Consider the following 26,137-nt stretch of genomic DNA (forward strand, 5'->3'; position numbering starts at 1 on the left):
ATCAACAGAGGAAAATGAAGAGCTCGAGTTAGAGCTTGAATAAAGTAGAGAGATCACGAGTCGGAACTCAGATCAACAAAAGAAAAATATGGACCAACTTGAAAGTTGGAGTTTGAAGGAAAAGGAGCTTGGATCGGAATTCAGATCTTCAGAGGAAAACCCAGTTAGGGGATCAAAATTTTGCAAATTGTCAGTGCGGGGACTGGATTGAAAGTTTTGAGAATGGCCAGTTCGAGGACTGGATTATTTGACTTGCAATGAAAAAAACCATCATATTTAGATGTATGTGGTCTGATTTTCAGGATTAACCCCTTATCCTGAATGGGAATGGAATTGGGTGCAGAATAAATGCAAATGCAATGCACATGCACATGAAATGCAAATGAAGTGCAAATGAATGCAAATGAGTGCATATATATGCAAAATGAGAGAATGGTTTATCCTGCCTGCATACAAGATGTTTTGAGGTAAAGATAAATTTTCCAAAAAAAATGCCCCAGTGTAACTAGGGAGAAAATTTTGAATAAAAGAAGGATAATTGATGAATAAGGCGACAAGCTTCTTGACTGATAGATGTCCTCAAGATATTCTTCACAAGAGAGACATTATGAAAAGGAAGAGAAAGTAAATAAGACGACGCCAAGCTATTGAAAAAAAATTTGATGACTTTATTGATGCATTAAAATCAAGGAAAGAGAATGGGATTACATTATTCTTTTGAAAAAGCAAGATGGGAAATGGGAAATTGTTGGCATTGTCATCTTCTTGAATGATTGTAGAAAAATCTTTGTCAGGATGACTAGTCCTCCTTTTCATCTTCAACGAGGAGCTTCTTGTCAATGCAGTCTTGAACAATGTTCTTAAGGATGAAGCAGTTTTCTGTATCATGCCCTACTGCTCGATGAAACTTGCAAAATTGTTCTTTGAATCTGCCCATAATTGCTGGAGGATCAGCAGCTTTAGGCAACCGGACAAGGTCTTTCTCAAGCATATACTCGAGGATACTCTCGAGTGTCTGATCCAGAGGGGTGAATTCTCGATCAGTTCTCCAGTCCTTGCGCTTTGATTTTTCCTGATCTTTCTTTTGATGCTGAGGGCTGGATTGGAGAGGTTTATCACTGTTGATGTCCTTCCCCTTTTGTTTTTTGATTCCCTCCAAACTGTTGCCATGATCATTCTTGTTGCCTTTGCTATTATTGAAAGATTTAGCCGCAAAAGTGAAGTGAGCCTTCTTCTTTTGTTCACCTTGAGGGTTGTTCTTGGAAAATGTGAAGCCTTCATAGACTCCATTCTCCACGCTCAGCTCGAGCCATTCTGCTCGCTCAATGAGTTCAATGAAAGATTTGGAGGGTGATATAGAGATTAATCCTCTTAATGGTTGCGAAAAATTATTGAGGATCAATGATAAAGCATGTCTTTCTGATATAGGATCCCTCATTTTGTTGCAGGTCTCTCTCCATCTGCGAATGAAGTCCCTTGCCTTTTCATTTTCATTCTGCCTTAGATTGCAGAGATGGTTCAATGTTGGGAGCGCTTCAGTATTGAACAAGAATCGTTCAACGAACAAATTCACGACTTTGTCGAACTCTTTCAGTTCTATAGGATTGACATGTTCCGCGTACCATTTGGCCGCGACTCCTTCCAGGCTGCGGGGAAAGCATAAGAACAATGCTCTGTTGTCTCTCTTGAACCTAGAGCATTCAGCGAAGAACATGGCGAGATGGGCTTTTGGGTCGCCAGAACCATCGAACTTGATGAATTTTCGGGGAAGATTCTCCAGATCATCATCCCCTTCTAAACCGTCGTAGAAGTCCTCGCTGGTGAAGACTTTCTTGCCCTTGTCGCGGGCTTGCAGATCCTTGACCACTCTGGCCATTTCCCTGAATTGCGCTTGTAAAGGCTCTTCTGCCTCTCTGCTCTTTGATCTGCGGCTTTTACTTTGGCCACGCTTCTGAAATGCCGGAGGCACCTCATATTCTTCATCTGTATCTTCAATGGAGTCTGATTCATCTGAGATTTCCTCTGGCTGGATCCGCTTCTTGGGAGCCTTCTTACTCCTGCGGCCATGAAACTTTTCTCTAAATGGATCCCTTTCTGAGCTGGTCCCGGGCTGTTCATTCATCATCTTATTCATCATTTTTCTGAACATGGCATACATTTGAGGGTCTATGCCGTAATCTTCTTGCTGCTGCTCTTGACTCTTCTCGGATCGAGGGGAACCCATTTCTTCTTCCGAGGCTGACGAGTACTGGGATGCCGTGGTTCTTTTTCCTGATCTTGTCTCAACCATCAAATGATATGGATGCTCTCTGCAGGGCAAAGACCTGATTAGATTATGAAGGAATTAGCTTTTGGAAGAAATATTTGCTGAAAAATATGGTAGACAATTTGGAAAAGATGTCCCATTACTAGGGACTGAGTCGTTGTAATGCCCCGGATTTCCAAAACAAAGCTAAGTTAAAAATTTTCATGAATTTCTTTTTTTTTTCTTTGCAGCGGAACTTACAAAAGCTTTTAGCAGCGGAATCAGACGATAATGAGTTGTCAGTTTTAGAAAACTCCGAGCACGTTGCAGGTATGTGGCCAAGCAACTCATTGACCACCAAAGTGTTCCATTTTATCTAAAACCACATGTTTATTACAACACTACTGCTTAGAAAAAGCAGTGTAGGTTCAATAAAAAGGAAGCAGTACGACTCTGTCTAGAGAAACCCTGGAACTCGATGCCGCCTTGCTCCGCATATCGCCATTAAACGGGGTCAGAACCACTGATGGTCTGGTAAGTAGGCAAACACCTATCTATTCAACTCAAGTAAATGCATAGACCACTCAGGGTTAAATTCCTATGGAATATATAGTTCGTAGGTCGAATCCCTATAGAACCCATGTCATTCTCAGTAAACCAATTCACAATTTCAACTTTTTTTAGCCAATCAATTCCCAAATTTCCAATTTCCAATTTCCAATTTCCGAATATCAAATTCCAAATTCCAAACTTCCAATTTCTAATTTCAAATAGCAAAATTCCAATTTCAAAAATTCAAAATTCAAAATTCCAAATTTCGACCTTTTGGTCACTCAATACCAATTCCAAAAATTTCTCTTGCGAGAGACCCTTTGTATAGAGAGAGTTTGAGGGAGCTCGCTCTTTTCGCATGCTATCCAATTCGTTCACTTAGCCCCTTTTTAGGGAGAGTTTGAAGGGACTCGTGCCTTTGTGAACCGTTTCAAAACAAAATTCCAAATTTCACACAAGGAACCCTTTTTATAGGGAGAGACTCGACGGAGACTTGCTTTCCTTGTGGCCCCCATAATTTCAGACTAGGCCATTTAATCATGAAGGACCCTCTTTTCAGGGAGAGTGTGATGAACTCGTTCATTCATGACCAATTTACCAACCTCACCAATTCCGGCCCCCTTTCCATAAGAGAAGCCTAATGTTAGAAAGTTTTGAAGAAAGCTTAATTTCTCTTCGAAAGTTCGTTTTGCAAATGCCTCCTCTTCAGGGAAGAGAGGAGTAATTCCCAATTCTAATTTCTGAATCTTCTCCTTTGGGGAAAGGAGAAGAGAATTTTTGTCATGGATGCGTTGCGTTGTGCTTCGAATGCTCGCTTTCACAAAAGGATTTCAAGAAAATTTTGCCAATTTGTCATTAAATATTTGTTGATTTCAAAAATCTTTATTGCACAAAATTATTACCTCAGAATACCCTCAGTATTACTTCCGAAAGGACAAAGCTTTCGCGAAAAAGGATTCAAAGTTCAAAATCTTTCTATTGGCCAACCAAAAGGATGAAGAATAAATCCGCGATATGGCCAGTAAAGAAAACTCAATGTTGCTGCAAAGCCATAAGTGATTGATATTGATCGCAGTCAATGGCACATTTTTAAAGACCATTCTTGAAAAAAAATAAAGCAGTCGAAATATCCTGGGTGATACAGAAAAATCCACTCAATTTTCATATCTCCTCAATCACCTAAGCTGCAATTAAATATCTGCAAAAGGGATCTCTCAATTGTCGTCAAGATGAAGGCGAATTAAGCGAGTCGACCCCCGGGGCCAAAGAAGATTTGGATCATCTTCAAGATGACGGAGTTTGTGACGGATCCTTCTAGGGAAAGTTCAAATCACCGTCGAGATGAAGGCGAGTGTGATGAGCCTACCGACAAACCCTAAAAGATATTTAATTCCAGCTATCATCAAGAGATTTCCTACCAAAGAGCCAATAATCATCATGATAATCCCTGAGAGAAAAGAAGGATCGGAACATCTCTGAGATGAAGGAGTTTGTGACGTACCCTTCCAAAAAAAAAGAGAGACAAGTCAGGACATCTCCAAAATGAAGGAGGATGTAATTCTTGAAAAATCCAAGAGAGCTCCAATCTGCTAAAAAGAGAGTGCAGAAAGATCATCATGAGAAAAGAATCCCAGGATATCAGACTGCCAAATCTATCAAGAATCTTCTTTAATTTTGTGAAATTCTTTTATCAATATTCTTTCACCAATAGCCCTCGCAATATCAAGAATACTTTCTTTTCCGTCCATATCAAGGAAATTGATAGCTTCCTTGAAAGAAAGTCAATCGCAAGCAATTTGAATTCGAATCTTGATTCTACAAAGTTAAGCCCAGTCGGAGGTAATACTTCAGGTAGAAAAGAGGGAATACTTTCAAAACAATGTGCATCAGTTTCAATTATTTTGAATCAACAACAATTTTCAACATTCTGACAATATTTTCTAGTTATCCTGGCATGAAGCGAGAGCTTGAGGTTCATCTTTGGCGCATCCTGACATCAGTTGTTATCCCTTTTAAGGACTTGATAACGGGAGTTTTCAAGATTCCTTCCCTTCTATTGGTATAATCTGAGTGCACGGGCTCTCAGATTCGCACACTTCCCTGTGTCCCCACTGTCCCACCATAGACAGTCCAATTTCGGCTTGAGGTTAAGCCACCAATTTCAGCAAAAGGCAATTTCAAAAGTTAATTAGTCTCAGCAATGAGGCGCCCAAAATCAATCCCTTTTCAAACTTTAGGGACCCCAATTTCCTTCCTTTTGCAAAACCCTTATCGGATTCATTGTGCGGAAATCCGAAGGTGCCATCACAGTCTCTTCTTTCGAGGATTCCATTCATTTTCTGCCCAATCAGGTTAAGGGTATAAACCTGAGCCTCCTTTGATGAGGTATTTCATTTTCTGCCCAATCAGGATAAGGGTACAAACCTGGGCCTCCTTTGATGAGGTATTCCATTTTCTGCCCAATCAGGTTAAGGGTATAAACCTGAGCCTCCTTTGACGAGGTATTCCATTTTCTGCCCGATCAGGATAAGGGTATAAACCTGAGCCTCATTTGATGAGGTATTCCATTTTCTGCCCAATCAGGTTAAGGGTATAAACCTGGGCCTCCTTTGATGAGGTATTTCATTTTCCGCCCGATTAGGTTAAGGGTTAAACTTGAGCTTCACTTTAATGAGGTATTTCATTTCCCGGTCAGGTTAAGGGTCAAACCTGAGCTTCGTTTCTACACGAGGTATTTTCTGTCCCATCCAGGTTAAGGGCAAAATCTAAATCTCACTTCTTTTCGAAGTAAAATTTTCTCCTTATTCTTCATTTCATATCTATCATCATCACTTGAACTAATTCTTTCATACCCAGTCAGATTCATCTAACTGAGGCATTTTTATAATCCAAATTTGGTGTGTTTTCTTTGCCACTAAGCTCGGCTTTCAACCGGCTTAGCAGCAAAGAGGGGCATCTGTAAACACCCCAAATTTTCACCCTCATCCAGTGTCATTACAGATCATTGCATGTCATTGCATGTATTCTGCATAGCATTGCATGTCATTGCATCTCATTTTCGAGATCCAGCACTCCTATTTCAAAACATTCAATCCAGATTTAAATTTTAAAAGCTTTTATTTCAAAATCAATTTCAAAACCTGGGTTTTTATTCAATACTCTGTCATTTTCCAACCCCAGGACTTTATATTTCGAAATATTTTCTCAGAAAACAATCTGGATTCATTTCAAATTCAAATTTTAATCGATTTCAATTCACAGATGAGACCCATTGAGGTGGTGTCGCTTCTGAATTCCTCTATTCATCAAATTTCTCAAATCTTTGAAAGTTTCAGTCCGATCGGGACTCTGTCTCAGAGTCCTAATCCGGTCAAGAGTCTGGTTTTTAAGTCTGTTTTACTTCTATTTTCAGTCTTTTTCGATTATTTTCAAAATTTAGGTCATTTTACATAGTCCAGTTAGTTCAGGATTCTATTTTAGAGTTCGGTTGAGTTAGGAGTCTAACCCTGACTGTGTTTTTTGACTTATTTCATCATTTCTTGGTAAAATCTTTCAAAAATTTTTACATTTGAATTCTAAAATTTAAAATCTCAGAGTCCTAAGAGTTCAAGACTCTAATTCGGAGTTCCAGTTCGCTTGAGACTCTATTTTCAAAGATCTTGAATTTCAAATACTGATTTTAACCCCTCTTCAAAGCCATTTTCAGTGTTTATTTCAAAATTCTTCAAAACTAGATGTGGACCCACTCAGTTGGAACCATATCCAGAGGGGTTTTGACCCAGTTAGAACCCTATGTCATTTCAAAACTTTTAATTTTAAGATTACTTTTGAAAATCCTTTTGAAAACTCCTTCAATTTCAAGTTTTAAAATCATCTTTTTGTAAAAACTCAAGTAGGGCCCACTCGGGGTGGTGCCATATTCGAGTCAGTCAGGGCTAGACTAGGGTTAGTTGATGTCTTGGTTAGTGTTAGAGGTTTAGAAGAGTCAAAACCATTTTGAAAAACTCATTTTTAAAAGTTAGTTTTTAAAACTAGTGTTTTTAAAGGTGTTTTAAAAACCCAATGTGAGAAAATGCCAAGTGGCACCACATTTGGGGATTTTCTAGGTTTAGCTAGGGGCTAATTAGGACTTAATTAGGATAATCTAGGCTAGGGTTAGTTAGGTAAACTCACACCAAAATCGCCCCCCTTAGAGAGTCCAAGATTTTCAAAAATGTTAAAATTTAAACCTAATTTTTTTATTATAAATAGATGCATAAGGGGGGTCGATTTTTGGCCATCTCTCTCCTATTGGATTCTTGGAGCTTCTCTCTCCTCTTCAGCCCTTCCTCCATTGCAGCAACCTCAAGGTAATTATTTTCTTTAATTTTTAGCTTTTATTTAATATTTTTCATTGTTTTAAGCATGATTTAGCCATTGGCACCATCACCTTCATGGATTAAACCATGGATTCAACCTCAAGAACCATCAAGAATCAGCAAGAACGATCCAAGAAGGTGATCTAACCCTGTTTTGGATGATTTACAAGGATTTTAATCCATTAGAATTGATTTTAATATGATTCTTTACATTATTAACCAATAAAATATATGATTTACCCTTTTAATGGGTTAAATCTATGTTTTAAAGGTGATATCAAATTCCAGCCATTGATTCCCTGTTTTTATTTTAATTTCATGGTTTATTCATGTTTGTTTTACGTTCTACAACATAGAAATAATTTTTATTTGCTGTTTTATGGTTTATTTTATTGATTTACATTAGTTAATGCATGGTTTTCCAAGTTTCTTAAATTTCTGTGTGTTTTAGGTTTAGAACAGTAAAGATAATGTTATTTCGGATTGAATTACTCATTGTTTATTTCTGATTTTTTTATATGTGATGCATGCATGAGTTATTGAGTTACTGTAGAAAAATTAGAGGTTTTGGATCTCGGAAACCCTGTCAAGAAAATCAGACATCAAATCGGGTTTTTAAAGCTTTAAAATCGTGGTTAAAATCAAGAAGGTAACTTGCTGTGATGATATTTCTCTCATCTTATATCCGATTTTATATCTATAAAATGATATGGATTCACATTGAGTAGATCTGTCTGCTTTAAAACTCGTTAGGGTTTACCAAAACCCTAATCAGACTTGTGTTAGTCATAAATCCCAAACCACAGATCCGATTCTAGATCTGTAAAAAGAGAGTATTGTTATTTTTCTGTGTACTGTTCACCACTAAAATTTCAGAGATTTTTGTTTAGGATTGCTATTTATGCCTGTATTTTCAATCTGAAGTAGCCGTTTTAATCCCTGTTAAAAGTGATATATTGTAGCTCAGATTGCCGGAAGGGTTTCTCCCTAACCGGAGATGATTTTTCCGATATGTAAATTGGGAAATCTCTGTTTTTCTTCTTAGTTAGTTTCTATAAAATTTCATAAATTTCCATGGAGATTTGACCCCTGGTTCAGGTCTTGGATTGAGACTGGTTGGTGAATTAGGTCAAAAATAGCATATTTTAGGGTTTAATGCAATTTTCGGATTACTTTAATGTCAAAAAATTATTTTTATAATTCCAATTCGACATTAGGGTTATAACAAGTGCAGGTACCAATTTTTATGGATTTTGGAATCTATTTGATGGCTGAATTAAGCAAATTACAAAACCGGGTTCCTGAAAGATCCAAAAACACTGCAAAAATCACAGTTTTTGTGATATTATTGGATTTTCATGCATAAGCATATATTTTTAGGGTTTAATTATGTTCATAATTATATTAGGATGCTTTAGGTTTAATTTTGTTCTCATTTGATTTCATTTAGTGCATAAAACTTAAGTTTTTATCAAAATCTATTTCTAAAAACCCTGATTTCAAGGCCATAGTCTTGCTATCGGGGGCAATTTGGTCATTTGACCTAAATTTCGAAATCCCTAACCCTAATTTTCACATATTTAAGCATGTCACATCATATTTAGCTTAGCTTATTCCATTCAAATTTCAAAACTTGCATTTTATCAAAATATCTTTCTAAAAACCCTAATTTCATGGCCATAGTCTTGTTATTAGGGGTATTTTGGTCATTTGGACCCCAATTTCGAAATTTCATATCTTATCTTCCTTATTTATTCAATTTTATTTCATACTTTATCATTTTGATTTAAGGGAATCATGGCAAAAAAGGCTTATATCTAGCAAAATCCAGCAATTTCCTGATATTGCTGGATAAATCTAGAAAAGCCAACATATTTTCATTAACCAAGTTTTCTAGTTTTGCAGGTACATTGAAGACTTTATTTTTCATGTATTTAAATTTCAATAGTGATGTAATTTGTAATTAAACTTTGGAATAAGAATTTATATTTCCTGCTTAGCTTAGGTTGCATTGCATATAGTTTATTTTTTATAATTTTAATGTGTGATGGATGATGATTCATGCATATTTTTACAAATTCACCATGGTCTACACGAATGGCACATGCACTAGCTTCTATGAAGTTTATAAACTTGGTGGAATTTGTATTTATGGCCATAGTCAGAATACGAATGATACTTAGATTTATGATCTTCACATTAGTCACATTGAGCCTACACTCTTAGGCTAACTTCAAAAATGCACTGCATTTCTCAAAAATACAAAAAGTATTTCTCAATTCCTCAAAATCATATTCATTCATTTCATGCATTTGCCAATTCCAATTCAAATTTCAATTCAAAGAAGTTCATTTTCTCAAAATCTCCTAAGTCTTATAGCAAAATCGATTTTCCCAAAAGCATTGAATTTCAAAGAATATTTCAAGTTCATAAACTCAATTTTCCAAAGTTATGCAGTCAATTTCAAAGTTTGAAGTTAGAATTTTTCTAAGTCTTATTCAAAAGAATATGGATTTGCCAATGATATTTCAAATATTTCCCAAGTTCCAGATTCAAATTCCCTAAGTTAGAATTTCAATTTCAAAGTTTGAATTCAGAGAAACCAAGTATCTCAGAATCGATTTTCACCAAATGTCAAGGATTCCTCAAAATCGATTTTTATTTCTCTCAGAAGTATATTTCAAATCTCAATTCACGATTTTCCATGAGATACCTATTCTAAATATTTCAATCATTCAAAGCAAACATCATGTTTTCAAAATGTGCATTTTCTGAAAATTCATAGCACATGCCTGATTCTTTGTGCATTTAGAAATTAGAATATGATTTAGACAAGTTGAATAGAGTAGAGCATAAGATTGATCCTTGGTTCAATTACCCCTGTTAAAGGTGGCAGAAACGGTTGAACCTCGTACCGACAGGCGAGTCCCATTCTTCGGAATAATCCCGCATTTTAAAAACAGAGGCGAGTTATTTTCAAAATCTTTTTCAACGGTCAGTTTGACTCGCAAAAAGTTAAAAATTTTGCGATGATAACACTGCTGTACACATCAACAACATACCATGCTCATTCATATGGCAGCAATCTTCACTGTGTTCACTACACAGCCAATCGCTGTGTGAATGCGCATCTCATCATCTATTATGCATACCTTCACTGAACCAAGGCATTTTGAGTGCCTTCTCACATATAAGTTGTCACTAAACTCAGATATTATATATATATATATATATATACGGGCTCATCTGTTCTCACAGGGTATGTATATGTGCACTTCACTATTAAGGTAAGCATGACCACTTGTGCATTTAAAATAGGCACAATCATAAGCATTTTTAGGTCTCATTACATTTTGTATTTCCATCATTCCACGCTAACTCACTTTTGCTTTTTGTAAGGAAAATCATGAGAATTGCTATTTCCTTTCCTAGAATTGGGAACTCTTGTAAAATTCGGAGTCGAATATTGTAATAACTAGATGCTAATGAAAACTTCATCTTTCCAGTTTTAGATAGAATGAATGAACATTGTAAATATCATAAAGTGCTTGTTTTCATGTATTTTTGCTTTTATTTCTAAATTCTCACAAATGGCAACACGAATGGCACGTGCACTATTTCGTAAGAGGTAATTAATCCTAAGTTGATGATTTACATCAATGGCCATAGTCAGGATGTAAACAAAACTTACGATTCTTATCTTTTATAAAATAACACTGGACCCACACCGGATCCTCTTCAAAAAATCATCATATTTTCTTTAAATATTTTTCTCTTTTATCAGAATTTAATTTAAAATTAATTCAATATATATACCAATGGCCATAGTCAGGGTATATTGAGAGTTAATTTCATTTTAAATTCTATAAAAGTACAAAAAAATGTATTTTATTCTTCACTTGAATTTAAATGTGGTTATTATATAATATATCAAATGACCATAGTGAGGGATATATTATATCTTCAACCTCATTCTTAATTCATTTAAAGAATGTAATAACTTTTCAAAATTCAATTTCAAAATTATTCAAATTCATTCATCATTTAGGATAGAATTGCATCATATTTTCAAAATTCTTTTCAAAAACCCAAATGATTATCTCTTCTTCAATTTACATTTCAATTTATCAATTCTATCCCATTTTCAAATCCAAATTTTGACTTTGAAATCAAATTCAAAGTTCAAATTTAACTTTGAAATTCTTGATTCATTTTCTAAATTCCAAATTCAAGATTTAAAGTCCAATTTGACTTTGAAATTCATTTATATATTCAAAAATTCTCAAATCCATTTTAGGATCCAGAACCCAATTCTACTTTGGATCTCAAACTTCAGATCCAAATCCATTTTAGGATCCAGAACCCAATTCTACCCTGGATCTCAGACTTCAGATCCAATTCCATTTTAGGATCCAGAATCCAACTTCATTTTGGATCTCAGACTTCAGATCCAAAATCCATTTCAGGATCCAGAATCCAACTTCATTTTGAATCTCAGACTTCAGATCCAAAATTCGTTTAGGATCCAGAATTCAATTTCTACTTTGGATCTCAGACTTCAGATCCAAAATCTATTTAGGATCCAGAACCCAATTCTATATTGGATCTCAAACTTCAAATTCAACTCCCATTTCGGATTCTAAATCCAAAATTCAATTTTAAATCTCAACTCTATTTAGAATCCAGACTTTGGATTCAAATTCCATCTTGAATTCCAAACTTTCAAATCAATTCTATTTCTCAATTCTATTTCCCACATTTCATTCTGATTTCAAACTTTAAAAATAGAATTCAATTCCATTTCATCTCTATTCTGATTCAAAGTTCATTTATGACTTTGAAATTTCCTTTCTTCTCCTTTTATCTCAACTTCAGAATCATTCCTTTTCAAAGTCAAGATTTATTCTCAAACTCTGATTACTCTAAAAACTTAGAACTTTAAATCTTAAAATTCTAAAGATAGAAATCATTTCTTCACTCCATTATCAGATTCATCTCAGAAACACTTGGGAATTTTTCAAATCATTTTTAAAAAAAAGCATACATCCTTGCATTGCACAAGCATGATTCTTTGCGCATTTAGACTTAGAATAAATTCTTAGATAATTTCTTAACAAAGCAAAAGGCATGAATTCGACCCTTGGTTCGATTACCCCTAGTAAAGACGCCAGGAACGGTCAAACCTCGTACCGACGAGCGGATCCCGTCTCCTAGTTTTTCCGCAAAATATTTCAAAACGAAGGCAAGTTATTTTCTCAAATATCTTCAAAATTAAGGTCAAGTGAGACCCCGCAAAAGTGTTCCTCTTTCTCTTCTTTTCTTTTCTTTTCTCTTCTCTCTTTCTTTTTCGTCTTTTATTTTCTCCCTTCAAAAAGGAGAAAATAGAGGTTGGAAAGGGAAAAGAGAAGGAAGTGAGAAAATATTACGAGAGGAAAAATTTTGCGATGATCACACCCTCTCCTACCACCCAGGAAAGGCGAACGTCGTGGTTGATGCCCTCAGCCGCAAAGCACCAAAAGTCTCGATTAATGCCTTATTTGCAGAATGGAGGTTGGTCGAAGACCTAGCCTCTTGGGAACCTTTCGCAATCACTCAAGGTTTAATCGGTTTATCCCACCTTGTTGCCCAACCTGAGCTACTAGCGAGGATCATCAATGAGCAGAAAATGGATGCACGCTATGAAAAGTTGAAGGCTCAAGCGATACAGGCAGATTCACCGTTTCGTCTGAAGGAGGATGGAAGTATATGGTTGAAGGAGCGCCTTTGGGTTCCTGATGACCCGGTCTTACGAGATGAAATTCTTGCAGAAGCCCACAAGTCTAGATACACCATTCACTCTGGCGGCACGAAGATGTTCAAGGACCTATAACGGAGTTATTGGTGGAACGGTATGAAGCGAGACGTGACTGAGTATGTCTCAAAGTGTTTGACGTGTCCGCAGATCAAGATCGAGCACCAGAGACCCGGTGGGGTCATGCAGCAGTGTGATCATCACAAATTTTTTTCCTCTCTCGTATCTTTCTCCCTCTTCCTTCTCTTTTCCTTTTCCAACCTCTATTTTCCTCCTTTTTTGAAGAAAGAAAAATAAAAGAGAGAAAAGAAAGAGAGAAGAGAAAGAGAGAAGAGAAAAGAAAAGAAAGAGAAGAGAAAAAAAGAACTCTTTTGCAGGGTTTCACTTGACCTTGATTTGAAGATATTTAGGAAAATAACTCGCTTCCGTTTTTTGAAATATTTGTGGGAAAAATTGGAGAGACGGGATTCACTTGTCGGTACGAGGTTCCACCGTTCCTGGTGCCTTTACCAGGGGTAATCGAACCAAGGATCGAATTTATGCCTTTTTCTTTTGCCTAAATACTATCTAAGAATTTATTCTAAGTTTAAATACACAAAGAATCATGCTTGTGCAATGCAAGGATGTTTGCTCTTTTTGAAAAAATGATTTTTGGAATTCTCTAAGTGTTCTGAGATGAACTTGATAATAGAATGAAGAAATGATTTCTGAACGATTGAATCAAACTTAGTACTTGAGATAGATTGAAGTTCTAAGTCTTTGAAATGATCAGAGTTAGAAAAATGATTTTGAAGATGGGAAAGGTGAAGTTGCGAAGTCAGAAATGAACTTTGAATTTTGAATCTGGATTTTAAGAGAAAGAGATGAAATTTGAAATGATATTGAATTCTAGATCTAGGGTTTTGAAATCAAGATGGATTTGAGAAATCTAAATGGTATTTGAAAATAGAACTGGATTCAGGAAGATCAGATGAGATTTTGAAAATATAATGGGATTTGAAATCTGGATCTGAAATCTGAGATCCAAGATGGAATTTGATTCAAAATTTGGGATGGAATTTGGATCTGAAATATGAGATCCAAGATGGAATTGAATTTTGGATCCTAAAATGGAATTGGATCTGAAGTCTAAGATCCAAAGTGGAGTTGGATTCTAGATCTTAGAATTGGATTTGGATCTGAAGTCTGAGACCCAAAGTGGAAGTTGAATTCTGGATCCTAAAATGGGTTTTTGATCTGAAGTCTAAGATCCAAAAGTGGAATTTGATCCGAAATTTGGAATGGAATTTGGATATGAAATCTGAGATCCAAGATGAAATTAAATTTTATATCCTAAATGGAATTTGGATTCTGAAAGTCCAAATGGAACTTTTTGAAGATGGATCTGGGTTTTGGAAACCCAGATTGAATTTGAAATTTAAGAAGGGTCAAGTTTTTGAGATTCAGAATCAATCTCAAACTTTGATTATGAATTTTGAAGATAGGAAGATAAACTTGTTTTTTTGAAGCAAGAGATGACTTCAAAGTTAAATTGAACTTTTGAAGTTTGGATTTTTTATTTGGAAATTGAAATTTTGAATGCAAAATGGTTTTGAACTTTCAAAGTCAAATTGGACTTTGAAATTGAATCTTTGAATCTTGAAATGAGATAGAATTGAATTTGAAAAGCGAATTTTGGGGTCCCAAAGTTGATTTGAACTTTAAAGTTTGATTTATATTGGAAATTTTTAAGTTTTAGAATGAATTTGAAATTTCAAAGTCAAATTGGACTTTGAAATTGAATTTTGAATTTTGAAAATGAAATTGAATTTGAATCTATAGAATTGAATGAAGAAAGATACTCAAAATCACTTGGAGTTTTGAAAAGAAATTTTGAAAATATGATGCAATTCTATCCTAAATGATGAATGAATTTAAAGATTTTAGGCAGGAATGTCAACATTACTCAAATTCTGATAGGTAATCATCATTTTGGGCAGATACTGTTTCCGTTAATAGCCATGTTATCGGATCAGTCCGATGTCTAACCCCTTTTTGATATGATCTCAAATCCAGATCAGATGCCATCCTTTAAAATATTATGGTCGAGGGCTATATATTAGATTAGATGGAGTATAGTATTTATGGCTAACGAATTCGCAATATTTGTGTCATATAGTAAAATTTGAACTACCGAAAGTGTTAGCCATAAATAGTTCATGGTTAGTGATCATGCTGATATATATCAACAATTGATCTAATATCAGTAAGTGTTAGTCATTACTAACAGATTTCGTCAGTAGGGTTAGCAGTCTTTGTGAGCACCATGAGGTTATCAGTCAATACAGATATCAGCAATCAGTATCGATAGCATAGGAACGCCATCTCAATCATCTCCTACACTTGCCTCAGTCTCAATGTTGGCATACCACTGTATACATTTACACTGTTTCACCCTTGTACACAACTGCCCCTGTTCCCTTCTTCTTTCTATTATATACAAGACTTACCTATGAGTCTATTCGCAGCAAAATCCACCATTCATTGTCCACCATCACTGCAGTCACATGGTTCCACTTGTGCACACTTCTTGCATTTCCTGTATATGTCTTCACTGATGCACAATATCACACCCACTCTTTAGGTGTTAGTTTCATAAATATCATTTATATCACCATTCCACCTATATATATATATATATATTCATATATATATACCTATATGTATATAGATATACATATATATATATATATATATATATATATATATATATATATATATATATATATATATATATGTACATAGACATATATCACTTTCACACTTTAGATCTTAAATACTTTGGCATGCGAGCATCTTTTACCATTGACATCCACATGATATGTGCAAATTTTTTCTCCATTTTTCATACTAATCAGGTGTTTTGCAGGGAATATGTGGGAAATATCATTACTTGGAGTTGAAAATTCAATTTTATATGTTGTAATAAGTTAGATCTTAATGAAAATTTACATTTCTTGTTTTAGATAGAATGAATGAGCATTGTAAATATCATAAATTGCTTATTTTCATGCTTTTTACCTTTATTTCTCAAAATCTCACAATGGTGAAACACGAATAGCACGTGCACCATTTCGTAAGAGGTAATTAATCCTAAGTTGATGATTTACATCAATGGCCATAGTCAGGGTGTAAACAAAACTTAGTATTTTTATCTTTTATAAAATAACACTGGATCCACACTGGATCCTTTTCAAAATCCATCATGTTTTCTTTAAATATTTTCTTCTTTTATCAGGGTTTTGTCTAAAATTGATTCAATACATATATCAATGGCCACAGTCAGGATATATTGAGAATTAATTTCATTTTAAACTCTATAAAAGCACTAAAATGTATTCTATTCTTCATTTGAATTCAGATATGATTATTATATAATACATTCAATGACCATGGTGTTCATTCCCTTTTACAAGGTTAAAAAGTGTTATTACAGGTTAGGGCCAACCTAAAGGGAATTTTTAGTAGATGAGATGTTGATCTGCAGAATATCTAGTGAATTATCTCAAACCCCGACAGGCAACACTTTAGCTAGTATCCTACAGACTCGGATTTCAAAACAGTGCCTACAGGACCAGTTTGGACATGACCAGTGAATCATCGAGCAGGAACGATGCAGGAGTAGTATGGAGGCCAGAATTCAAAAGGACAATCAAACTCGCCAGAGGCCGATTTTCCTCTTTCTCGATTCTGTTGGAGCCCGTAACAGAAAACTTATCAAAATTAGCCCATCATTGACACGAGAACACAGGCATACAATTGCCATGATGGCTACATATATACTTGCTCAAACCTTTGGGAACATATAGTGATTTGTAACAAAATCTAGTTATAAAACCGTGCCAAGCTCATATAAGAGTTATATGTCGAGCATCAGATGAGGAGAGTCCTAATTTAAATATGAAGATTGAGTAGCACACCTTTAAGATGATATCCTAAGGGCCAACATAATTTGAACATCAGTGTGATTAATTCATGTCATTTAATTGAAGGCTAGTCATTTGTTGGAAATCAGTGGTAAGGATTTCCAGATTTGATTAATGACATATATCATTTCCTAAGTTTTTCAACATGAACCTCCCTTCCCCTGTATATATATATATATACCCCCCCCTTTTTTTTTTTATTATTATTACCCTAGAAAAACCATAGTAATGAATTTTTTGATGAAAGGTCCACATGAAATCTGATTGAAATAGCACGGTGTAATTCAGACATAGAGCTCAAGGGTGAAAATGGAATGAACAACCAACGAGATCCTTAACACAAATAAAAAAAGAGAGTAGCTGCGAAACATACCTCACTAAGCAGTGGCGATTTCAAGGATTAGGTCTGTTCAGGCGGCCGGGGTAGTATACACCTGAAGAAAACAATGAGAATATATCACTCTTTAAGTCAGGACATATAATCCTTAGCCATGGGTCGTGAATTAGCTGTGGCCGTGGCAGATTGGCAATAGGAATTGTTGATATGATCATCTTGTACATGCCGAGTCTGGGTGAATTAAACTCCACTAGGTACACTGATCTTACTGAAAGTCAGAATGTCCTGTTTCGAGAGTTCATACATGATGGTCGGCAAGAAAATTTCTGTATTGGTGCGCCCACAAATCTTTCTTGGACTGACTTCTGATGACAAAACATCTCTTCTGTGATAGCTTGTCATGGCCGCCGGACAGAGATCTAAAGCTACACCATCTCTACAGAATATCTAAGAGACCATTGGCATATACAGGAGAACATAACGCAGGCTAAAAAAAAAAAAAAAAAAAAGGAGGCGGAGGATTAAATCAGAGCTTTGCAATATCTCTAAGGTGCTACTTATGATGGGGGAATTTCATTACCTTTTTTATTGCTTCGTCCTTTTCAGAAACTTGAGTTTATTTGAAGGACCGAATAATTGGATTACTGAAGCATGAGTAAGATATTTCAGGGGACTTAAATCTCTGGCAATCTCGTAGGGTCGCTCTAAAGCGTAGGTTTCAGAACTGACCTGTGTCCATTTCCTGTTGAAAGATTTGCAGAAGGATCCATGTACTGTAATCGAATGAACGCAGACCCCAAATAAAATTGATCTCTGAAACCTCCATAAATGGCAAGCAAGATATATCCTACAGCCAGGGTCACAAACATACCTTTATCTAAATTTACCAGCCTACTTCTGTGCAAAAGGGGTTATTTGACCTCTGCGACATGAGATTGAGTTTTGAATAATAGGATAGTATCCTTATGTGAGGGTTAACATGAGGAAACTTGAGATTGGATAGAAACCCAGGTATACTAGGTAAATGCTGACATATAAATGTTGTAATGTGCTGCAAATAAGAAACGAGATGGGTTGAGAATGCCAATAACACAGTGATGCCGATAAGGCGAGATGCAAAATAATTCTACTGCCTGCTTTCATCAACTAGAATTCGAATTTCTTCAGGAAACAGAGAATCTGGATTCAGCAGTTTACTACACTAATGAAGTGAGACTAAGTGAAACAAATGGGTGTAGGGAACGATTTAAGCTCAGTGAAGCCAAAACAAAATACAAAAAAAAAATGACTAAATGTTACCAAAGTCAGGGATCGGACGCAACAGAGGTGATTTCCTATAACCAAGCACATGAATGAGAACCATTCACGAGACTGAGCAACAATGCAGGATACATTACATCGAGAAAACCCAGAACATAAAAAAAAAGGGTAAACTTAACATACTTGCAGGTGAAATGTAAAATCCATGGAGGGATAACGACAGAGTAAACTCGATATGATATGGGATTAGATCGGATATTACTATGAATGTCACTTCCATATGCAGAACAAAGGTAAAATTGAATCGAAGTAAAAGGAAAAATTACATAGGTGAAGGAGGATAACGGCTAGCATATTGGAAAAAAAAATTGAGACTGAAACAAATAATGTAACGTCGCCATCTACTGGTCAATGTTGTTATATACAACTCGACACTGCAGCATATTGTGATCATTGCAAAATTTTTCCTCTCTTGTGGTTTTTCTCTCTTCCTTCTCTTTTTCCTTTCTGACCTCCATTTTCCTCCTTTTTGAAGGGAGAAAAATAAAAGACAGAAAAGAAAGAGAGAAGAGAAAAGAAGGGAAGAGAAGAAAAGGAACTCTTTTGCGGGGTTTCACTTGACCTTGATTTGAAAATATTTAGCAAATTACTCGCCTTCGTTTTGAAATATATTGCGGGAAAATGGAGAGACGGGATTCGCTCGTCGGTACGAGGTTCGACCGTTCCTGGATCCTTTACCAGGGGTAATCGAACCAACGATCGAATTTATGCCTCTTGCTTTGCCTAAATATCATCTAAGAATTTATTCTAAGTCTAAATGCACAAAGAATCATGCTTGTGCATTGGAAAGATGTATGCTCTCTTGAAAGATGTTTTGAAAATTTCCAAGTATTCTGAGATGAACTTGATAATGGAGTGAAGAAATGGTTTCTGAATGGTAAAATCTAACTTAGAACTTGAGATAGATCAGAGAAGTTCTAAGTCTTTGAAATAATCATAGTTGGGAAAATAAATCTTTGAATTTGAAAACAATGATTTGAAGATGAGTGAAGAAGGAAATAAAGTTTCAAAGTCAGAAATGGACTTTGAATTTAAATTTTAACATGGATTTAAAAGAAGGAGATGAAATTGAATTCTAGATTTAAAGTTTGAAATCAGGATGGAATTTGGATTTTGAATGTTCAAATTTGAAGATAGAACTTGATTTGAAATCTGGATTTTAAGATGGAATTCGAATCCAAAGTCTGGATCTTAAGATGGAATTGGATCTAAGTATGAGATCCAAGGTAGAATTGGATTCTGGATCTTAAAATGGAATTGGATCTGAAGTCTGAAATCCAAATTAGAATTGGATTTTGGATCCTAAAATAGAATTGGATCTGAAGTCTGAGATCCAAAAAGTGGAATTGGATTCTGGATCCTAAAATGAAATTTGGATCTCAAAATGGATTTAGGATCTGAAGTCTGAGATCCAAAGTAGAATTGGATTCTGGATCCTAAAAATGGAATTGGATCTGAAGTCTGAGATCAAAAAATAGAGTTGGACTCTGGATCCTAAGATGGATTTTGAATCTGAAGTCTGAGATCCAAAGTGAAGTTGGATTCTGGATCCTAAAATGGAATCAGATCTGAAGTCTGAGATCCAAAGTGAGATTATACATGGAAATCTGGATCCAAGTTGGGATTAGGATCTAACTTTGGATTTCGATTCTGAAAAGTCCAAATAGGACCTTTAAAGATGGATCTGGGTTTTGAAAACCCAGATTGAATTTAAAGTTTAAGAAGAGTCAAGTTTTTGAGATTCAGAATCAATCTCAAACTTTGATTTTGCATTTGAAGATGGGAAAAATAACTTTGATTTTGAAACAAAAGATAATTTCAAAGTCTTGAAGTTTGGACATTGATGTGGAAATGGAATTTTGAATATAAAGATTGAATTTTGAAATTTCAAAGTCAAATTGGACTTTGAAATTGAAATTTAAATCTTTAAAATAAGACAGAAGAATGAATTAAAATAGAGATTGAAGAGAGATATTTGAGATCACTTGGATTTTGGAAAAGGAATTTTGAAAATATGATGCAGTTCTATCCTAAATGATGAATGAATTTAATGAATCTTGAAATTGGATTTTGAAAAGCTATTCCATTCTTTAAATGAATTAAAATAAGATTGAAGATATAATACATCCCTCAGTATGGTGATTGAATGTATTATATAATAATCTATATTTAAATTCAAGTGAAGAATAAAATACATTTTTGGTGCTTTTATAGAGTTTAAAATGAAATTAACTCTCAATATACCCTGACTATGGCCAATGGTATATATATTGAATTAATTTTAAATTAAACCCCGATAAAAGAGAAAAAAATATTTAAGTAAAATATGATGAATTTTTAAAAAGGATCCAGTGTTATTTTATAAAAGATAAAAATACTAAGTTTTGTTTACATCCTGACTATGGCCATTGATGTAAATCATCAACTTAGGATTAATTACCTCTTACGAACGGTGCACGTGCCATTCATGTTCCCATTTGTGAGTTTTTGGAAAATAAAGATAAAAGCATGAAAATAAGCAATTTATGAGATTTACAATGCTCATTCATTCTATCTAGTGCAGAAATGTAAATTCTCATTTAAGATCTAACTTATTACAACATTTGAAAATACAAATCCCAATTAATGACATTTTCCATATATTCCCTGCAAAAACACTTGGTTAGTATGAAAGTAGAAGAGAATATCACCTTGATTTCAAAGATGCCAATGGTGAAATGCTCATATGGCAAGATATTTATGATTTAAGATGTAAGATGTGACATATACATACCTACATACATATATATATATATATGCATACCTATATATACATATGAATATATATATATATCTATATCTATATCTATATATATATATTACATATGATATACATGCAACATAGGTGAATGAGAGTGCTGTTGAGGAAGTGGTGAGGATGTTATAATATATCTAAAATTCCTATTAATCACATGTTAATACCTTAATTGGCAAAAATACAGGCTATGATACTGCACATTCCAAGCTTCAGAATAAGCAGAACCTACCAGTAATGAAAGCAAATCACAGTATAATAGAGTTCATTAAAAAATGTCAATGAGAACATAAAACACACAAGCATAAGATTCGAAAGCAGCTGCAAAATATCTCCTTTTGTTAATTTCAAGCAGTTCCCACAAAGATGGCAACCCAAATTGGCACCAGTTATCATTTTGTAGATGAGACCCTTCCAGCCTTTTAATTGTTTTTCTCCACCAACCAACACTAACATTGATACAAACTGAAGGTTTGCACACAATCTTATTTAGAGCAACATAAGAAATAAATAGCAAAGAAAACACTGAACTATGGACAAAACTAAAGGATATCACAATGGAGAGAAAAAGAAAGGGGAAAAGAAAACGTACCATAATGGATGTTACCAAGGTATACTGCTGGCTCAAACAGAGGGACCGTGAAGCAACCAGCTGATTCATTGTGAACACATTTAGAACTTCAGCTCATAATCTCCTTATTCACATTTTTCAGTTTTCGTGCCAACTCTTGAGAGAACACCGAGATACTGATTATCTGAATGCATGAACTTTATAGGTGAAAACATATTTGAACATAATCGACATAGAGGATAATTTATTTTCTAGTACTCAATACTAGTGCTTCAAAATAAGCTAAGACATGTAACTGACTGAATCCTGTCGATGGTATAATTCCAACTGGCTAAGTCTTCACGAAACCATTAACAATCTTTTGTACCCACATCACATGGATCCTGACTCCAACTCAGCTGAACTCGATATGAAACAGTGCCAAACCAAAGACGTAGCATGAAAGACCATCTTAATAATCACAAATTTTATTGCACTTGGGCTGTATTGACATATAACATGAGAGAAAATTAGAATAAGAAACACGATGCAAACTGTAACTATAACACATGAAGAACTAATGCTGGGATCTAAAGATGTTCCTGCATTGGTGGTAAAAATGGTGTATATAATTCTAACAAGTGAATATGACAATGTGGGATGGATATGGATGTGCAAGAGTGACGCAGAACAGTAAGAGAAATATTATAGAAACAGACATGCAGAAGTCATCATACTATGGTCCCTGCACTTTACAGTTAAGCAAATCAACCTTCTTCAGGAATCATTCTCCCTGTCTGATTTTAACTAATCACGCCCATCAAGCTCTGCAACTTTGTTCTTCAAATATAATCATCGTGTTTTTGCCCTTAGCAAACTGTGAATACTTATCAATATTGTTACACCAGGCATAGTGAAAGACTTGACAACTTGTTATGGCAATTGACACATTTTCTGAATACACAGTAAATATCCACAGATTCATAAGGCGAGTTGCCTTACAAAGAATAGAAAAATTGTGTCAGCACCCATCTGTATGGAAAAGTGGTTGGAAATAGAATACATTCAAGAGGAAAATTTCATATGACACCATCTGCTCTGGTAAGTGAAATGTTACTACAAACAATGATATACAATACACAGAGAGCCAAACTGATATTAGGAAATTTGTCATTGTGAAATATAGGTGGTGAGGTGATTTACCTGCACTGCCAATCACAAATTGTTTCAAACTAACTGATTGGTGGCGATGGTTGGATTAATCTCTTGTAGCTGGGACTCACCTTGAACTTTCCCTCACCAGAAGATTCTGAACAAGAATTAGTTCTGAACAGAATTGACTCTTAACCACCATCCAGGTCCTCCGGTTGCAAGAGTTATCAGATTTTCAAGTAATCGCAATCCAAGTTTGCCTTCTTTTATCGGACTCTTTCGTGCAAGATGCTCTGCAAATGAGATGAGATTCAATATGAACAACATGATTGAAATCAGCGCAGAGGCTTGGAAAGATCGGTTGGTACCAACATTGGGACTCAAAACACATTGCGATTAGAATCATACCTCAATGAATGAATTCCTGTAAGATCATTCACTGAAATGTATGAGTTGTTTAGTCTAAATAAAGTTGAAGTCTCAGGTCCTACCATTGCGAGCCCAAGTAATCTCAGAATGTTAATGAGTAACTAGCAGACATTCACAGCAAATTCCTTTGCAGAGAAACGATCTCTGCTAATTTAATTCAACGAATTATATCTCCACTTGTTCCATAGAGCATCTGCCCCTTATGGAACCAAGTGGACGCAACACATCTCTTTTGGAAACAGGAACTGTTGGGTTTAGAACATTGCTATCTGATCCATTTATAAAAAAAATGCTTCATTGAAAATCTTCTGAAGGATTGGGAAGGCTTTTAGCTGGTTTTTCCATATGACTGATATCACTCGATTGCCCCTTCAAAACAAAAAAAATCTCAACGATACTTCAAGAACGTTCTTGTCACCCTCCTTGTTAGTATTGGGAATACTTCTGCAGGACTTCTGAATTAACATCACAAAATCCATCATAAAGAGCTTCCACTGACTCTTCAGGTTTGGAAGTTCGATAATTACATGGATTGAACCACTACAAGGATCGGCCTTTTATAGCAATTGAATAAAAAAAAAACTTGACACATCAACGTAAGTTTTCAGAACATAATCCCCATTGTCATGGCAAAGGTTGAGATTGTAACACCTGAAAAAGGGATAAGGTAAACCAGAACACAAAGATGGTACATGATGGTTCATGTAGTGAACTAAAGCATATCAGAGGCAAGTGATCATGAGAAATGTATATACGATGCCTATGAATGTCTTGATGGAAAGCCCTGTAATATTCTTAGGCTACACAAAAGAGAAAAAAAAAACAATACAAGATACATACTCTGAAATCTGTAGGGGAACCTAACAAATAAGATCATACAGATGATCAAATAGAACAGACGCGACTTAATAACAATACTTAGTAAAGTCTGTATATAACAAACAAGGATGATCATTCCATGATAAAATTACAAGAATCATAAATGATCACAAAGAAAAAGAAAAAGAAAAAAAAAACAAAAAGTAAAACAAGAAAGAAATAATTAAGAAGGAAAGTATGGTCTGAAACAGGAATTAGAGCGTGGCTCACAGCAAGACTTAAACAAAAATTTAATAAATTAAAACAGAATATCCAGCAAAAATTGAAAATAAACTAAAACAAGGAAGAAATAAACTCAAGGAAAAAGGAGGCAACGGTGAATCAGGAATCAAGATGTAAATTAAAATCATAATAAACAGGAAATTGGAAAAGAGAATTAAATAAAACAGAATCGGCTGTAGACTAGGAATCGTAAAAAAAAATGATAAAGATATGTTGGAATCAGTCCATTCCATTACTATTGCATGGAGATGGGTCGAGATTTGCACAAGCAACTCGACACCACCAATGGTGCGTCAATGGCGGCCCCAAAATAGGAAAACAAAAAGGAAAAATCAGGAGAAAGAGAAAAGAACTTACCTGGTTTACGAAGATTCTGAAAGAAGGAGAAGGAGGCTTCTTCAGTGGCCTTGAGGGGAAGAGCTCAGAGGGGAAAAGGAGGATAAGGCGTGAGAGCCAATCGGATAGAGGAGGGCGATGCTGGAAGGATGCTTCCTTTGTGAAAGAGGAGTGTAGGGGTGAGAGGCGGTTCTCGAACCCTTCCCCTTCGTGCCTCTTTTAAAGAGGAGAAAAAAGAGTTCGGTTGCAGATGGATGGCGATGAGGAATCGATTGGGGATCGACGATTTTGGGGCGGTTGGAGGCACATGGGTGCTTCCGGAGGGTGAGCGTGAGGGAGGAGGAGATGGTGGCTCTGCCAAAGGGGTTCGGGTGAGAGGGGGAGAAGAAGCTTCTGGGGGGGGGTTTGCAAAAAAGAAAGGGAAGAGACTCCCTTAACCCTAAAAGAAAACTTTTCATAAAAAAAAGTTTTTGCCAAAAGGCGGTTCCCTATTAAAAAAATTTCAAAAACGGTGTTTTTTTCCAAAAAAGGTTTTTGCAAAAGAATGGTTTCAAAAAGAGGTTTTCAAAAACTAACTTTTGTTTCTTTTCCATTATATGTATATATATATTGCATTTTCCATTTTTTTGTATTTTTTTGAAATGAGACTAGGGAGAAATAAGGGATTTAGAAATCATCTTATAATTTTTGAGAAGTATTTAAAAAAAGTGTTTTTCTGAGAATTTTATGCCATTTTGGGGAAATTTCTTCAGAAAATGGGTTTGGACCCAAGTTTTGCGACAATGTTTGAGTTTTGAAACTCGAATCGAGAAATACAACGTGATGGATCCAAACGAATGTTGGATGGATTGTCCGAGCCATTTAAAAGGTAATTTTGGTAATTTTGAGAATTTGATTTAAAATTGGACAACGAAGCTCAGATTTGGATCTGGACAATGGATCCGGATCCGAAATCAAGTCAGACATATAAAACGAATTTAATTTCAGTAAAATTTGAGAAATGAACTGGAATTTAGACTTAAAAGTGACTCAATTGGTCAGAAAATGATATCATGGGCAAAAAGGGAATATTTTAAAAGATTTTAAAAAATTTGGGGTGTTTTACAGATGCCCCTCTTTGCTACTAAGCTGGTTGAAAGCCGAGCTTAGTGGCAAAGAAAACACTCCAAATTTTGAAAAAATGCCGCAGTCTGCAGATCTGAACTGG

The sequence above is a fragment of the Nuphar pumila genome, chromosome 8, assembly GCF_984573655.1.
Source record: "Nuphar pumila chromosome 8, dmNupPumi1.hap1.1, whole genome shotgun sequence".
Taxonomy (NCBI): Eukaryota; Viridiplantae; Streptophyta; class Magnoliopsida; order Nymphaeales; family Nymphaeaceae; genus Nuphar; species Nuphar pumila.